Raw genomic sequence first — 18,866 nt, 5'->3', positions numbered from 1 at the left:
TTCAGCTGTGACTTGTGTGGAAAGTCTTTTTCCTTGAAGGGTCACCTAAAAACACACCAACTCATCCACAGTGGAGTTAAAGCGTACAGCTGTGATCAGTGTGGGAGAGCTTTTACTCAAAGTAGCAACTTACAGAGGCATCTAGTTACCCACTCTGGAATTAAGCCATACAGCTGTGACGAGTGTGGGAAGGGTTTTACTGTGAGGGCTAAACTAAAACGGCATCAGGTCATCCACACTGGAGAGAGACCGTTCAGCTGTGACTTGTGTGGAAAGTCTTTTTCCAGGAAGGGTTACCTAAAAAAACACCAACTCATCCACAGTGGAGTTAAAGCGTACAGCTGTGATCAGTGTGGCAGAGCTTTTACTCAAAGTAGCCACTTACAGAGTCATCTAGTTACCCACTCTGGAATTAAGGCATACAGCTGTGATCAGTGTGGCAGAGCTTTTACTAACAGTAGCCACTTACAGAGTCATCTAGTTACCCACTCTGGAATTAAGGCATACAGCTGTGACATCTGTGGAAAAACTTTCAGCCAGAGAGAGAGCCAAAATACACACCTACGCATTCACAACAGACATGATGTGTACTGCTGTGAACAGTGTGGCAAAGAGTTTATAACTCACACAGACTTACAACGACACATGTTTACCCACACTGAGGAGAGACCTTATCAATGTGACCTGTGTGAGAAGACTTTTAAAGCTCCACGTCACCTGAGACGACACCAACAGATCCACACCAGAAAGAGACTCTACAAGTGCAGCTACTGTGAGGTATGTATTTATATTGTTATCTTGTCATTTTAGCCTGACTGTTTGGAACAACTCTGCTCATTAAACTGTGTTAGCATGTTAGCAATTCTACTGCATGGAAAAGCAGCTCTGAGTGATTATTCAGATTTTCCTTTCAGTTATGATTTTAGTATTACTGTAGTATTATGGTGGTAGTATTGTAGTTATTGCAGCCCAGTAAACTGAGTGTGTTAACTGAAACAGTCAAATGTAGTTGGACGTCTGCAGAGATGCTCTTTATTTCAGGCGACGTTCAGGATACAAATGTTGAAGGACTGACTTACACTGTCTTTGTGTCTTTGTTTAGAAGCAGAGCGACACAGATGGATCCAGTTCTCAACCCTGTCATCACTGTGGTGGTGGGAAAGACTTTCATTGTGACCTCTGTGGAAAAACTTTCAGTTGGCAAGCTGCCCTTAAAACACATCAACGTAGACACACTGGAGACAAACTGAAATACTGCAAAGAATGTGGGAGAAGCTTCACCACACCAAGTGAGTTAAAACAACATGAACTGATTCACAGTGGGGTTAAAAAGCACCTCTGTGATCAGTGTGGGTCATCCTTCACCACTGCAAGGGACCTTAAATCACACAAACGAGTCCACACAGGAGAGAAACCACACAAGTGCAGACACTGTGAGAGAAGCTTCTCGCATTCAGGTCATCGTAACAGTCATGAACGAACACACATAGAAGGAAACTACAGCTGTGACCAGTGTGACAAGAGCTTCAGGAATCTCAGTTCATACTCTGCACACAAACGATCCCACGTTACTAATAAACTGTTTCACTGTTACCAATGTGCCCAAACATTCACCTCATTGTCTGCTCTGTGCAAACATCAGCGCGATCACTCAGGGCTGAAATCACTCCCATCACTGGATCACAGTGAATCTGAAGACACAGAAAGATCCTCTGGTTTCTGTGTCAGACTCAAAAAGCTTGAGATCAGGCTCCACAGAGTTCAGATAGAATCATTTAAACTTGTGTTGAACTGAACTGGTTGCTGGGCTGAACTTCTACATAATACAGATCTACATGGGATCTTCTTTTCTGTTTTTTACTGAGTCAGTTTTGTCCTTTTTTCTCTGTCCTGGTTTTGCTCGTCTGTAAATGATTGAAACTCAGTCAAATAGTTCATTGTTCTCCAGCAAAACGTTTTGGAAACTCATGTTTAACCTTTAAAACTCTGACATGTTTTAGCACACAAGGCTTCATCGGGGAGTTCACTCATGATTGGACCATGAGAACAAAGGTTTTTAGTTCTTTCAAAGAGAGTCTTGGAGATGTTTGATGTTTCTGTTTTTCTGAAACCACCTGAAAGAAAAACTATTTTTCTTGCTTTATGTAGTGTGGAAGTTTTTAATGTTTCTTCATCTGTGATGTTCTTGAATGTGTTCACGTGAAGATGGTACAAATAAACTGTCCTTTAAGCTTTAGCTCCTAATTTATTCATTATTTATGGATGTAGCACAGCAGCCGTCTCTTGATTAACACATGGAGGGCTCGGGATCTGATGGTGTCGTCTCCCTAATTTGCCCACTCAGTAAATGTCACTCATGGCCAAGAAATTGAAATAAACCTTGTTTCCCTGCTGGATAGTGATCCACTGTAACTCTGCTCCTCCTTCCTGTTTAGGATTTCTGTGGCTGAAGTAAAATTCCCTCCATCCATCACTTATCCCAGCTAACCCAAAGTGAAATAAAGTTTTGCTCGTCTTAAAAAAGCATTACAATAATGGGCATTACCAATGCAAACTGAATGATACAGAAGATGAAAGAAGAGACTTTGATCAGTTAATAAAGCTCATGATCTGGATTCATTGTGGCTGCTACACAGATACTTCTGGGTCACTTCTCTCAGTTAGGAACCTTCCTCACCAAACTGACTGTTGGACCACACCCCTGGTTTCATGAGAAATTGTTTCAGCCATGATTTCTCTTCCTGTATTTCAGAGTAAAGACTGAAGTGACAAATGGAAGCATGTTTAAAAAACACAATGTGAGAGAGACGTTGAGGTCCTTAGAAGTTACCCTGGGTTTTTCTGTCACCCTGCTAGATGTTACACACCTTGTTATTGGACTGATTTCTACTGCTGGACTACTCCTGCGGAGAGTAACAATACTCTTACTAATTAGCTCCAATCATTTAAACTTGTGTTGAACTGAACTGGTTGCTGGGCTGAACTTCTACATAATACAGATCTACATGGGATCTTCTTTTCTGTTTTTTACTGAGTCAGTTTTGTCCTTTTTTCTCTGTCCTGGTTTTGCTCGTCTGTAAATGATTGAAACTCAGTCAAATAGTTCATTGTTCTCCAGCAAAACGTTTTGGAAACTCATGTTTAACCTTTAAAACTCTGACATGTTTTAGCACACAAGGCTTCATCGGGGAGTTCACTCATGATTGGACCATGAGAACAAAGGTTTTTAGTTCTTTCAAAGAGAGTCTTGGAGATGTTTGATGTTTCTGTTTTTTCTACATAAAGGAATAAACTATTTTTCTTGCTTCATGTAGTGTGGAAGTTTTTAATGTTTCTTCATCTGTGATGTTCTTGAATGTGTTCACGTGAAGATGATATAAATAAACTCTTGTCAGAGATTTACAGTTATCAAACAGGTGAATAAACAACACTGAGACACTTGGAGACGGTTAACGTGCTGCACGGGTGAGGGCTCAGAGAGGACTCACACCGAGCTGCAGTAGTCGTTTATTATTTATAGCAGGGTGAAACAAGCATAGCAGTTTCCTCTAATTTTGAATATATGTGTGTGTGTGTGTGTGTGTGTCTAAGTTCGTATAAATGTCATAGGGTGAACTTCCTCTTTCTATAAACAGAGCGAGTAGTACATTTTGTTCTTTTCCTATTAAGAGTAAAATATGAACATATACTTTAATGCAACATAAAACTCATAAAAGCGTTTCTTCTTTAACATCCCCTCCTGATGTTAATATTTTTCACTTAATCATACTTTATTATCAGCCAACAATCACTTGCTTATAACATTTTCAATTGTAGCATCATTCAGTATGTGTGTGTGTGTTTCTATACTAAATCTTCTTCATCCGATTCATCTTCTAGTGGCAGTCCAACATAGGTAATTACTGTGGCCTGTACCATTTTGTCAATCATGGATCTTATGCATGGTAGGATACATGTAGAAAACAAGCACAATAATAGAAGCAGAACTCCTATCAGTACGAGTCCTTTTATCACGAGGGTCTTCCAGCTGCCACTCAGCAGCCAGGTCAGCCAGTCCTCATTGTTCGTGACATAGTCTTGTTGCTGCGCATTACTCAGTTGTCGCAACTTGTCTAGGGCGGTGGTCATGGTCAAGGAGTGCACGTTGTCCGGGATATAGGTGCAACAAGTGGTGTTGAATAAGACACAGTGGCCCCCTCTCTCAGCGAGAATCATGTCCAGGGCGACCCTGTGTTGCATGACCACTATTCTGATCGCGTTGATTTCCTCATTCTGAGCCTTATTTATCTTTGTTGAGCTGTTCAGGAAAAGTCCAAATCGGTAGTCAAGAGTCTCAATTCTTAACGTGTTTTTTCCAGTTCCGACCCATGGGAACAGTGAGTGCAGGACCTTCTGTCTGGTGGTCCACAACTTGAACTCCGCTGGTACATCACTGCCCCAGATTGGGTCATGGGGTTGCACGTCATCAGTGTTCCTCTTGCGTCGTGGTTGGTTCTGATGGAATACTCTGAATGTGTGGTCTGACACTAAAATTAGGGCGCAGAGTCCGGTACAAGAAAAGCTCACAACTAAGACAAAACTGCTCCTGCAAGGAAAGCTCACTGTTATGCATGCAAGTCATCAAGATGACATCATCAAGATGGCGCTGGAGTGACGGCAGCCTTTCCAAGTAGCTCTGCAACACCGCACCTTTTTGTTAACTTTAACTTTTTAGACTAGGCTTTTCAAACTTTTTTTTCACCTTCCTCTACTTATACCTCTTAGATATAGCGATACAAGATGGATAATGCACTTTTTAAAACTTCTGGAACCAGTTCCTTCATCTATTCGAGAGCGGAGCTGCTGGCACTAAAAACAAAGGGACAGACCGGCATGCGACACAACATCCCGGTCGAGCTAAAGAGGAGCTACAGAGGCTGCAAAGCTGGAGCGAGGAGAGCGGATCACCGGAGGCGATTCAAACCATCAATCCCGACAGTGATCATGGGCAACGTGAACTCGTTACAGAATAAGATTGACGAACTGTGCGCTCTGAACAACCACAGACTATACCGTGAGTGCAGCTTGTTTATCTTCACGGAGACGTGGCTAACCGAGCTAACGCCGCAGGCTAACGTAGACCTATGCGGTTTCACACCCGTGAGAGCCGATAGGGACACGCAGGCCAGCGGAAAAAGCAGAGGTGGGGGACTCATTGTCTACGTTAACAACAGATACTGTAACCCTGGACACGTCTCCGTTAAAGTTTCGGTATGCCGTCCAGACCTGGAGCTGCTAGCTGTTAGCTTGCGGCCATATTATCTACCTCGGGAGTTCAGTCATGTGATCTGTGTGTGTGTTTACATCCCTCCGAGGGCCGACGCAACAGCTGCCTGTGAGAAAATACACACAGTCACAGCAAGACTTCAGACACAAAACCCCGAGGCTTTCATTATTATATCTGGAGACTTTAACCATGCCACACTGGACTCTACTCTGGCTGCTTTTCACCAGTTTGTGAATTGTCCCACAAGGAGCAACAGGACAATTGACCTACTGTATGCTAATGTGAGAGATGCATACAGAGCCACCCCCCTCCCCCCACTAGGGAAGTCAGACCACAACCTGGTTTACCTACAGCCACAATACACACCCCTCGTCCAAAGGCAGCCTGTCACAACGCGCTCCATCCGGAGATGGACCCCAGAAAAGGAGGATGCTCTGAGAGACTGCTATGACACCACAGACTGGGATGTGCTCCTGAGCCCACATGGTGAGGACATAGAGGGGGCGACACACTGTCTTACAGACTACCTCAACTTTTGTGTGGACACGGTCGCCCCTGCTAAGACGGTACGGTGTTATCCTAATAACAAACCGTGGGTAACACAGGAAGTCAAAGCTGTCCTCAACATGAAGAAGAAGGCTTTCAGGAGCAAAGTGAAGGAGGAGATGAAGGCAGCACAGCGGGAGGTGAAACGCTGCCTGAGGGAAGCAAAGGACACCTACAGGAGGAAGGTGGAGCAGAAGTTGGAGAGGAACAATATGAGGGAGGTCTGGAATGGTGTGAAAACCATCACAGGCCACAACACCAAGAAAAGCACAGTGGGGGGGACTGTGGAGAAGGCAAACGAACTCAACAACTTCTTCAACAGGTTTGACCAGCCCACAACCCCCCCCACCCTCACCTTCACTACAGAGTCCAATCCCCACTCTCCTACCTCCCTCGCTTCCCCCCCTTCCTGACACCATGACACCCCCCTCCTCCAATCCCTCTCTCAGCAGCAAGACATCTCCCCCCCTCCCCTCTTCCCAAACACCTCCCAGTGTCACAGTGGATCAGGTCAGGAGACAACTGAGGAAGCTTCTCCCCAGAAAGGCAGCAGGCCCAGACAAGGTGTGTCCTAGGATGCTAAAGGCGTGTGCTGCTGAACTTGGGGAGCCGCTACAACGAGTCTTCAACCTCAGTCTGCGACTGGGGAGAGTGCCCGCCCTATGGAAGACATCCTGCATCGTCCCGGTCCCCAAAAAGAACCGGCCCAATGAGCTGAATGACTTCCGACCGGTGGCACTGACGTCACATCTTATGAAGACTCTAGAGCGGCTCTTCCTCAACCTCCTCCGACCACAGGTACAACATGCCCAGGACCCACTACAGTTTGCATACAAGGCGGGTGTCGGAGTGGAGGATGCCATCCTGTACCTCCTACACAGAGCCCACTCACACCTGGATGGGGGAAAAGGCACGGTCAGGATCCTGTTTCTTGACTTTTCCAGTGCCTTTAATACCATCCGGCCCTGTATGCTTCAGGAAAAACTGAACAGGATGGAGGTGGACCCCTGCCTGGTGGCTTGGATCTCCGACTACCTCACCGACAGACCACAGTACGTCAGGCTGAAGGACATCACGTCTGACACAGTGGTCAGCAGCACAGGAGCACCACAGGGAACTGTGCTGTCCCCTCTTCTCTTCACCCTGTACACCTCTGACTTCTGCTACAACTCTGAATTATGCCACATTCAGAAGTTTGCAGACGACACAGCCATCATGGGGTGTGTCTGGGATGATCAGGAAGAGGAGTACAGAAGTCTGGTGAGGAACTTTGTCGCATGGTTTGTCACACAAACCACCTGCAACTCAACACCTCAAAGACTAAGGAACTGGTTGTGGACTTCGGGAGGTCTAGAGCAGGTCCACTGCCGGTTCAGATAGAGGGGGAGGAGGTGGAGGTGGTCAACAAGTACAAGTACCTCGGGCTGTGGGTGGACAATAAACTGGACTGGTCATGCAACACAGAGCACCTGTATAAAAAAGCCCAAAGCCGACTGTACTTCCTCAGGAGGCTGAGGTCTTTTAACATCTGCAGGAAGCTCCTGAGGATGTTTTACCAGTCGGTGGTTGCTGGAGTACTTTTCTATGCTGTGGTGTGCTGGGGGAGCAGCACAGCAAAGAAGGACTCATCCAGGCTGGAGAAACTGATCAGGAGGGCTAGCTCTGTGGTCGGCATGAAGCTGGACACTCTGGTGACAGTGGCAGAGAAAAGGACATTAAAGAAACTGATGGACATTATGGACAATGCCAGGCATCCTCTGCACACGGCCATTAACAACCAGAAGAGTCTGTTCAGTGACAGGTTGCTTCTCCCAAAGACAAGAACTAACAGACTTAAAAACTCCTTTGTCCCACACGCCATCAGACTGTTTAACTCCTCTCTGGAGGGGAGAGGGAGGGGAGACAGGAGGACAAAGGAGGGGGGAACAACTAAGCTGTAGTGCCTCTTCACCTCACTGTACAATACCTTGTGCAATACTTTTGTAAATAGTCAACGGTGCAATAGACTCAATACTTGAAATGTGCAATTCACTTGTATTTTTATTTTTATTCCTATTTATTCTATTTATCCCCTTCGTATATTTTATTTATATTGTCTCTGTATTTATATATATGTGTGTGTGTATAACTCTGTAACTTCTGTCGGTGCTGTGCTTTTTTGGAAATCGAATTTCCCAGAGGAACCCACCCGAGGGATTAATAAAGTTCTATCTTATCTTATCTTATCTTATCTTATCTTATCTTATCTTATCTTAAGTTGATCAGCTCTAGGTGAGAAGACATTTAAATCTCACACTTGTTCTGCTGCATTTTTGAAGCTGGAGGAACAGATCGCAGGGTTCATTTTTATATACACTGCAACTGCCATGAGGACAGGGCCATTTTTTTGTTGTTGTTTGTTTTTCCTTTTGCTCTGTGCAGCACTTTGGCAGCATTTTTTTTTTTTTTTTTTTTTTTTTTTCTAAATGACATCAGAAACAGCAGTATACGACATTACGTGATGGCAGAGCTTCAGTTCATCCTTTGTCATTTTTTTTTTTTTTTTTTTTTTTAATAAATAGGACAGGGGGAATGAATGAGAGAGAGAGGGGGAGAGAAAGAAAGAAAACCAAAGGGGAGAAGAGACGGTGAGAAGGGGGGGGAAGAGAGAGAAAAAAAAAAAACTCCTGGGTCACCTGTATGGAGAAAAAAAAAACAAAACAAACAAACAAAAACAAACAAAGGAGACAGCAAACAACAAAGAGCAACATAATAATAGAGAAAACAAAGCACCATCACAATAAACTAGCTAGTCATAGATATCAGTATTTACTAAGTAATAAACGATATTGTGCAGCACGCAAGATAGACAGCGCACAGTGTGCTTTGAGGCAGCAGCCAAGAAAGCTTTAGTCCGCGTCTGTGAATACCCATGTGTGCATACCTGTGTGGATCAGCATGCTTGCATTCCAAAGGTTTCTCCATGTAATGATCTGCTAGGGAGTGTGGGGGGGCCACAGCCCCGTCCTCCAGGGTGTGAAGCGGGTATGGAGGAGATCAAAACTCCAGACATCCAGAGGCCCCCAGAACACAAGAGACCATGGAAGACCAACAGAAGGGCAGCCGCGCCACTGTCCCAGTAAGAGCTGAGGAGAGTCCCAGATGAGGGCTCGCCCAGCAGCCGCGGAGCAGAAGTCAGGGGGAGTTGCAGTGACGCGCCCGTGAGCTCCGCCGGCCCCCAGCTGCGCCTGAGTGACCGAGCCCTAGACCGAGAGGCCGGGGGCACCCCACCTCCAAAGGGGCCCGAGCGAGCCCCAGGCCCCAGGCCCCGACAAGCGGCCGCCAAGGAGTGAGCCGGTGTGCACCCGGACGCCCACCCCCAGACACAAAGAACCACCAACACACCGACACCTGAGGGAGTCCGCCACCGGCAGGGGAAGTGGTGGTGGGTGGAGATAGGCCTCCAAACCTTGGAGGGCCTGAGGTGTCCCCAGAGAGGTGGCGTCTGATACCCAACCTGACATATACTTTGGCAGCATTTTTAAATTTCTCTTTGTATTTTTTCTTTCTTTTACTAGTGAAGAGATGTAGCGTGAACAGTTATACAGTCTAAATATCCCATATGGGTCGTGTGAAATGGTGTTTTCAGTTTCATTCAGTTGAAGTAAAGAACGTTGAATATTTCTAAGTGTGGTGTTTTGAACCAACATGTCACAGTATGATCAGTGCTGTAATTTTTGACAGTCACTGTATCAATGTTATTTTTGCATCTCTTGAATAAAGGTTTTGACCTGCAAGTGCTAATTTCTTTAGTTATTGGGGTAAAATGGGTAATGTTAATAGGAAGGTGTTTGCCAATTCAGTAACCTAATTTAATGTTAATGGAAACTAACATTATCTCAAATTGTTTAGTTATAATTGTTGTTTAACTGAATCTTGATTTTTGATCTTGATTTGTTCTTTCCCAACATTTTTCAAAAGAAACAGTCTAATTTCTTTGCTGTGATTGATTCCAGAGAACACGGAAGAACTGACATTATTTAACTGTTGATTTATGTAGATTCAGTGGAGGAGTAATGTCAGTTTAATTCTTTACCTACTGTCAATGCAGTGAAATTAGACATTTTGTTTTGAAAGGTTACTGGTGGATGCCAGCAACCATCTTGGAAGAGAACAATATAATCTGTTATTAGGCCTCCATTTGAAAATTGTGTATTTGATACTAGAATATAATAGGTATATAATAAGCTGAGGCCTTGACTAGTAGAACGTCATGTTGGTGTTTAACAACACATGAGCCAACATCAGACTCCGAGCGCTACGATGCTAAAGATCAGAAGATCCAGTGTGACATCATCGTTACCTGGCAACAGCAGCCCTCATCTGACTTTATTGGAGGATATTTACACCAGCAACACGGTTTAGTTTGATATGACGGATTAACAACATGCGCTGTGATATCCAGTTCATCTGTAATAGATACAGGATCTAATCAGTGAGCAGATATTTGATCAGCTTATTTATAATTATACTAGAAACAAATACAACTGTGTTGGTGATTCATGCAAACTTGCATATCAGCCTTTGAAGGTTTTGTAGTATTGAGAACAAAGAGGTTGTGTTAGGGCTGAAAAGCCCGACTTGTTCTCCTCTGCAGGTCATCAAATGCACCACAGAAGTTTGTATTTGCACAGCCTGTATATGTTTGATGGCTTTATTATTCTCTGTTCAAAGACAGTAAATATGGAAAATGTCTCATGTAGTATCAGCTTCATTTAAAATGACTGCAAACATTTAGAGAACATGTGCTGCTGTTTGTCCTACATTTCAACACTGAATGAACCCTGAAAACATGATGGCAGCTGGCAGGTTGGAGTTCACATGAAATATCGGCTGTATGAAGACTGGAAATATAGATAATACAAACATGCAGCCAAACATTTGTGGACATGAATAAACTATCTGATCCAAAAAGCAGGAAGTGACACAGCTAGAAAGTGTGTAACAGCTGAAGTCAAATGTGATGCAGAGTTGAATCTGCACTTGGATCCATCTGTGAAAGGTCCACATGTAGGGATCACATGAGTCCTGATGTTTGTCAGTCAGCTTGATAACTCCATCTACTGTGGCTACATATACTGGGCTGGTAGCTCCACAGTGTTGGAAAGAAACTATTAAATGTGCAAAGTTTAAAATCAGAGGCTCTTCTAACACAGGAGCCATGTTGAGTTTAGATCACAGCCGACCACCGGAAATGGCTGAAATCAAATGGAATGAAGCCTATTGACAGCCAGCAGGTCTAAGCAGGTCTATCCTGTCTTCCTTCTCTCACCCCAACCGGTCGCAGCAGATGGCCGCCCCTCCCTGAGCCTGGTTCTGCCGGAGGTTTCTTCCTGTTAAAAGGGAGTTTTTCCTTCCCACTGTCGCCAAAGTGCTTGCTCATAGGGGGTCATATGATTGTTGGGTTTTTCTCTGTATCTATGAAGCGCCTTGAGGCGACTTTTGTTGTGATTTGGCGCTATATAAATAAAATTGAATTGAATTGAATTGAATTGAATAAACAGGAACGCACCCATTTGTATGTGTGGCAATGATGTGGCTGCGGCTGACACAGGATTGGTTCAAACTAAACATCAGACACATTTCACAGAGTTCACAAATAAACTCACGTTTTTATTTTTGAAGATGATCATAAAGTAGAATTTATGGTCCAGTAGAAACAGCAGGAGGTTTGAGCCCTTCTGATGGCAAGGCAAGGCAAGTTTATTTGTATAGCACAATTCAACAACAAGGTGATTGAAAGTGCTTTACAGAGACATTAGAAACAAAAACAAATAAAAAGCATGATTTAAAATTGATTAAAACAAGCAAACAAACTAACTAACTAATTAACAAACAAACAAACAAAACAGTATATAAAATCAAAACAGATCAGAACAGTAGATAAAATCAGTAGTTAAATGTAAGTTTTGAAATTTAAGCTTAAAAGTGTGGATTTGGTGCTTTATTCAAATGCAGCTGAGAACAGGTGAGTCTTCAACCTGGATTTAAATAAACTGAGTGTTTCAGCTGATCTGAGGCTTTCTGGGAGTTTGTTCCAGATATAAGGAGCATAAAAGCTGAATGCAACTTCTCCGTGTCTGGTTCTGACTCTGGGAACTGATAAAAGACCGGATCCAGATGACCTGAGGGATCTGGAAGGTTCATACTGGGTCAGGAGGTCACTGATGTATTTTGGTCCTAAACCATTCAGAGCTTTATAGACCAGCATCAGAACTTTAAAGTCTATCCTCTGACGGACAGGCAGCCAGTGTAAGGACCTCAGAGCTGGACTGATGTGGTCCACTTTTTTGGTCTTAGTGAGGACTCGAGCAGCAGAGTTCTGAATGAGCTGTAGTTGTCTGACTGATGTTTTAGGTAGACCTGTAAAGATGCTGTTACAGTAGTCAAGCCTACTAAAGATGAATGCATGGACTAGTTTTTCCAGGTCCTGTTGAGACATCAGATCTTTTATCCTTGAAATATTCTTGAGGCGATAGTAAGCTGATTTTGTTATTGTCTTAATGTGTTTTTCTAAGTTTAGGTCTGCATCCATCACTACACCCACATGTCTCGCCTGGTTTGTGGTTTTTAGATGTATAGATTGAAGTTCTCTGGTGACCTGTAATCGTTTTTCTTTGGCGCCAAAGACTATTACCTCAGTTTTGTTTTGTTTAGCTGGAGAAAATTGTACGGGGCCTTGGTCTCCTGGTGACATTGTGATATATATTTGTGTGTCATCTGCATAGCTGTGATAGTTTATTTTGTTGTTCTTTATAATCTGTGCCAGTGGGAGCATGTAAATGTTAAACAGAAGGGGTCCCAAGATGGAACCTTGGGGAACTCCACATGTGATACTTGTCTGCTCAGATGTGAAGTTACCTATTGATACAAAGTATTTCCTGTTTTCTACGTATGTTTTGAACCAGTTTAGTACAGTTCCTGAAAGACCTGTCCAGTTCTCCAGTCGTTTGAGTAATATGTTGTGGTCAACTGTATCAAATGCTGCACTGAGATCCAGTAAAACTAAAACTGACATTTTTCCACTGTCTGTATTCAGACATATGTCATTAAACAGCAGAAACAGGATTTGGAGGAAGATGTTAATAGATTAGAAAGAATTGTACACTGTGAATCAATGCAAGTCTTTCTATATAGACAGATCTGTAATAATCCCTCAGGTAGGTTCCTCTGGGACAGTCACAGATAGAGACACCAATTCTGACATCCTCTGAAAGCCTGACTTTGAATTTTCATCACTCGTCATGCACACAGATGTTAATTCTACATATTCCTGGTACTGAACTCTAAATCAATATGAAGAAAATGCTCCTGCTAATCTGCATCTATGTTGATATCAAATCCTTTTCCAGCACATGGATAAATCTCTATAAATCTTTTAGTCTGATCAGAATGGGCACAGTGTTGTTATTGCAGCTCCCTGATGTTTGAAAAGCTAAATGTCCATTTTAAAGTGCTCGTGTGTAGGATTGTGTTTCCTTCCTTTGTGCAGTTCTTACAGTAAACATGTTTGAATGTTTCCTGTTCCCCTGATGCTTCTTCCTGTTGGATAAAATTGGTTTGAATAACATGTTCTTATAGGTTTTAATGAACTTCAGACTGTGATCCACTTACAAAACTGTCTCATTTTATTGGAACGATCCACATTTGCATCCATTCACGGTACATTTGACATCTGAACACGTTTGTACACATGATGAAAGGACAGATGGTGTTTGTGTGTCCTTCTTAAACTTAGTGTGGATGTTTCATCATGTAGAACTACTTAGAACAAAGTCTTTGGAACATTTGGAGAACACGTTTAGGAAAGTAACATCCTGGTAGAACATTTTCTTAAAGCAAAGCAGAGCTGCAACATGACTGTGAGGATTCAGAAGAATAAAGTCAGAATACTTTATTATTATGAAGACTAAAGTGCACCTTGATGCTGCCGATGAACACACATGTTCTTTGTGAAAGCATGTGTGAGCACAGCTGACACGCACCACACTGACCCCACTCGCCCCATTTCTTCATCCACTTCTTGCTCTTGTGCTTGAAATGAGACGCAGCAAAAGTCAGAGGCTCTAAAATCCACACAAAGGGGGCTCGTTAGATCAGGATACTGGATGTGATCCATAGAAAACATGGATAATACACCACTTTATTTGAAGCATCTGTAGCACTGCCTCAGTTCTGGATGTTTCCACAGACTCCTCTGTGCACCTAAAGGAAAGGTCAAGGGTCAGCAGCACATGTAGTTGGGACAATTCTTCAGTCGCACAAACTACATGATCATTTTCCTCCAATGACGACTTTTCACTTGCAGAAATGTTCCTGTGTGATTTCCAGGCTGTGATATAAAAACTAGTTCCTAATGGCAGCGACTCACTCAGTAAACATGTGTGTCCTTCACCAACCTCACACACAGATCCAGTAAGATCAGGAAGTGGGCAGTATAGTACAATATGTGTTATTCTGTGCTGCACTGCCCAAACTAAAGATCTGCTGAAGTGTTGGAAATGATCCAGATGTTTATTTTGGACGATACAGCAGAAGATCAGACATGAAAGTGGAGATAACACAGAAGACCTGCAGCAAAGGTCAGAGGTCAGACTGGGCCCTGGATTCAACAATGAGCCAATGATCATCAAGCAGTGACTAAAGCAGAGCCCTGACCTTCTGACATTCATCACACAGTCAGAACAAATGTCTGCTGATGACTTCATCTCATGAAACGACTGATAGATGTCAGTTCATTGATCAGCTGAGCTGCTGATCTTCATCGTCACAGAAACATTCAGCTTGTTTCAATCAGTAAATAACTCCCACTACTCCCAGTTTGAACTGTTCCCACTCAAAATGCTGTGAGAACAATGATCATTGTAGGACTTCACAAACATCACGTGTTGTTTTCCACATGTAAGATCAGCAAACACACAGAAACTTCCTGTTGCCACACACGGCCTCTAAAATCTCTTCCACGCTTTCTGTCTGAAGTCCACTCTCTGTGTCGGATCCACAGGAAACAACAAGATCTTATTAACATGGTTTTCAATGTGTCTCCTTCCAAAAAGTCCAACCAATGAACAAATGTGTGTATTTGTGGAGGCCGAACAAAAGCATGACACATTTCTCTGTTTCTATAAACTGGAGTCAAACACAAACATGAAGAGTTTCACTGACAGACTCCAAAATGCCCCCACAGTGGATCAAAGGGAAATCCTACAGTGTGGCCAGAGACTCTTAATGGCTCCAACATCAACACATCCACAATGTTGGATCCAGTTCTGCCTCACAGAGTTACTAAGACACACCCTCTGCCAGCATCACAACAGCTCCACCTGCTTCACCTGCCTCCTCAGCATCTGTACACCTGAAGAGAAAAGAAAGGCTCCAACAGCTCAAATCTACAAAGGATTCATGAAGTTTCATCCAACAATAACATGTTTGCCTTCCACAGTGTGCTGTTAGACACCACTGTACCTCTGCCATTTCAAAAAGAGCAGCTTGGGAACATTTTGGCTCCAAACACTTTGTGTTTAAGTTCTTTGTTTTCTTTGTGAAGCCGACAACATCTGGAGCTTTGTGACTCATAGAAACATCATTTTGTTCTTTAGATGACAGCAGATTGGGACTGAATAATCAATCACTATCAAACCAATAAAGACAAACATGCTGATTTTACAGGAACTTTGTTGGAGAAGCTGCAAAGACATGAAACTGGTGGAGATCCCAAACCAGTTGATAGTGCTGGTTATTCCAAATAAAGCTGTTTCCCTTTGAGATGAAATGACTTTGTGTCCTGATATATAATAAAGATGTTGTTGTTTTTGAGCCCCTGTATTAAAAGTAGTTTAAAGTCAGCTTGAGTTTGATGTCTTTATGTCAAAGCTGCTCATGATGTTGAGCTGCTGATGGAATAAAAACAATATAAAAGCATGTAGTCCAGACTTAAATGTAGCCTGTTGTTAGCTGAGGTCCACACACAGTGTTTGACAGTGTAAAGTGTGTGAAAGGGCTGCTGGTGGAGCTCACTAGGATGAGCAGGTGACCATGTGCCACGAGGTGGAGAGCAGCTGGCCTGGCTTTGACCCGGGCCACGCCCCCTTTCTCTCTGCTTTGGTTCATGTATGTAGACACAGGACTACAAGGAAATGGCTCTCAGCATCTGGCTGTGGGAACACATGAGTCCCTGTTTGTGTTCAGATTGTGTGCATGTTTTAGACGTGTGTCACATGTAGAAACACAACAATCCCACAATGACACACAGATGTGTTTGACACAGCTGTGCAGCTGTAAGTTGTTTCTAATGATTCATTGAAGCTCTTCTAACATTCTGGAGACGATCAGTACATGAATCTGTTCAACACGACAACAATTTGACTTCAGTGTGAACGTTTGCATTAAATAACCTTCTTCATCCAGCTGACAGCATCTTCATCCTATGATGTGAACAGTTCCTCCTGTTGATGACAAACCTCTGACAGGATCTGCTTGAGGAGCTTTTTCATGTGCAGCTCTCTGAGCTCAGGGCTGAGCTGCTGTTTCATCTTTAAGAGCTGCTGCCTCCTCGCCGGACTTGTTCTCCTCTTCTTCTCCTAATGACACCATTTCTGCTTCATATTAAATTCAATAAAGATGCTGACATGTATCTGTAGCAACAACATCATTGAATCTAGAACAACTGGAGCCAAACCAGTGGCTCTGCTGGGATCACTGGTGAGCCAACACTTCCTTGTTGATGCAGATTTCAGGGCTTCCTTTTGCTCCTCCGTTATAACTGTTCTCTCTTCTCAACACATGATGACACAAAGGAATCAGCAGTGACAAAGATGATGCTGAAGAGAAGCACACACTTCACACATATAACAGACCAGTGCAGTTACACACACCTCTGCTCGACATCAGGCCTCAAACAAAGACACAAAACACTAACTTGACTCTAAACAGAAGAAACGAGCAGCTGTTTCTGTTCTGTGCTTATTTATATTTGACACACATGCTTCTCTTTGTGCAAACACACATCGCACTATAAGGGTAACCTCGCACACAATGATTGGACAGCACAGTGATGATGCTGGGAGATCCTATACGCAGCAACACAGAAACACTGAGAACTTTAAACAATGATGGAAAGTGTTATAAATGACTTGTTGGCCTCTGATCTGTCACAAACAGCTGAAACGTGTCTCTCATGAGTCACATGAAGGTTTTTGACAGAAAGGACAAAAAGTAGCTGCAGTCAGTTTGTGTCATTTTTATATTTATTCATCTGGGAGAAAAATCTGAGGGACATTAAAATGTGTTTTCAACAGAGACAAGAACATGAATATAACAGAACAGGTAAATGAACATGTTTCAAGTAAACAGCTGGACTGATCAGGTCCAAACACAGAGTGATAAACTTGTCAAACAGCTGTCATATCTTTATATAGAAGCTCTTTATAAATGCTGCTCACTGCAGTCTGTTTACTAATAATGTCAAAGTGTTAGAAACACAGAAACATCAGAATGGTCTTTGTTCACAGAAACCTGTCTGGGATCCTTTGTTGTTCTTTTGATGCAGAGTTACATTATAAATATAAAGAGTTATTTCAGAGTCTCATCAGTTTTCCTGCATGTCTTTATTTAACACATCAGCAGGGCTGAAGCTCTCATGTTAAACACACACTGATCTATGGACACGTTCATGTGTTTCTAACAGAACCAGGCTGTTATCAGCCTGCACTAACATTATGTCACACACACTGAATGTAACAGTGACAGTTTACATCATCACACAATCAGCTGTGATTGTTTCACTGTCATCAAACGAGTCAACAGGAAGTAGAATCAATAGAAACCAATCATTTACTGACAGCATGTCTGATGGAAATAAGTGCAGATTATGTATGAAGTCTAACTGCACACAGTAACTGTGTTACAATAAGGACTTAACAGCGCCCTCTGCTGGAGTGTTTCAGTACTGCGTTAACTACAATACACCACCTCCTCCTCACACCACCTGCTACAGCTCTACTCTTCTATGACTACAGTCATCCACAGCACTGATGTGAGGTCACATGGTTCATATGTAAGGAGCACAGCTGACCTCAGGTCAGTTTAATGACTGTGAGCAGCAGCTGTGTTATTGTCACTGTGACAGGGAGACACTCTCAGACACAGCGCTCATGTCAGCTTGTTCTCATGCAGGAGGATCAGGAGCTCCATGTTTGTCTTTCTGTTTGAATCATGATGTGTTTGTGCCATCAGAGTCTGTCATGAGTACTCAGGGTTTCACAGCAGCTCTTCTGGATGCTGACGAGGACTCCAACCTCATGTTTCACCTCTCTGAGCTTCTGATGTCTGTGAACACTCGTGTTTCTTCTCTGGGCTCATCTGGACAAAAACACCTTTCTGTGTTTGGCTGCAGCCTCATTCTGACTGACAGGAAGTGTGTTATCCATGAGCTGCACTTCTGTCAGGAAGTTTCCTGCTGTGTTTCCTGTCTGTGGACAAACACGAGTGTTCCAGCTGAGGACTTGGTTCCTTCCACCTGTCCATACAGGACATCACGCTGTCTGCAGCTCTGTAAATGCAGCTCCAGGTCCTTCCACGTGCTGCTCTGTATTTGTGCAGTTTGTAGTGTGTCCTGGGAAACGTAGCACACATGGTGTTCTTCTGCTGTTTCCTCCTTTCACTGAGTGTGAAACACTGACGCTGTGCTGTTGTTCACAGAGGGGAGCTGATTCTAGCTGCAGCTGGACTCTGTCATCTAACTGAATGTGTTGGTGCTGATCACGGGGCTCTGAGGGGGGAGCAGCAGGAGGACTCTGGATGCTGACGTCAGTGTATCTGTGGAAGCTCCCACAGCGTGTCTGTCATTCAATATTGTGCTGTATATTGTATCTATGCAAAGATGAACAGACTGTGTGTTCACTGGTCTCTGTGCTGCAGCTCTGATGTCATCATCACTCCCTCCTCCACCCTCAGCAGTCCCAGCATGCTGCTGTGGTGCACCCCACCCTCACTCTACACCTGAGCCACAGACCAC

At 43.4% G+C, this 18,866-nt stretch overlaps 1 long non-coding RNA gene across 1 annotated transcript; it reads left to right on the top strand.

Annotated features, from left to right (window-relative positions):
* The first annotated feature begins 392 nt into the window (after positions 1 to 392).
* LOC146577035 (uncharacterized) lies at positions 393 to 3,309 on the top strand. The gene is made up of 2 exons (XR_014891396.1): positions 393 to 777; positions 1,103 to 3,309. It is a non-coding gene; the product is annotated as an uncharacterized LOC146577035 (long non-coding RNA).
* The last annotated feature ends 15,557 nt before the right edge of the window (positions 3,310 to 18,866 follow it).

This window comes from Mchenga conophoros, linkage group LG3, assembly GCF_057382185.1.
Source record: "Mchenga conophoros isolate Kocher_MC1m ecotype Shallow Benthic linkage group LG3, M_conophoros_male_GT1.1, whole genome shotgun sequence".
NCBI classification, from domain to species: domain Eukaryota; kingdom Metazoa; phylum Chordata; class Actinopteri; order Cichliformes; family Cichlidae; genus Mchenga; species Mchenga conophoros.
Note: the sequence above shows the minus strand (reverse complement) of the source record. Positions and strands in the feature narration are given on the sequence as shown.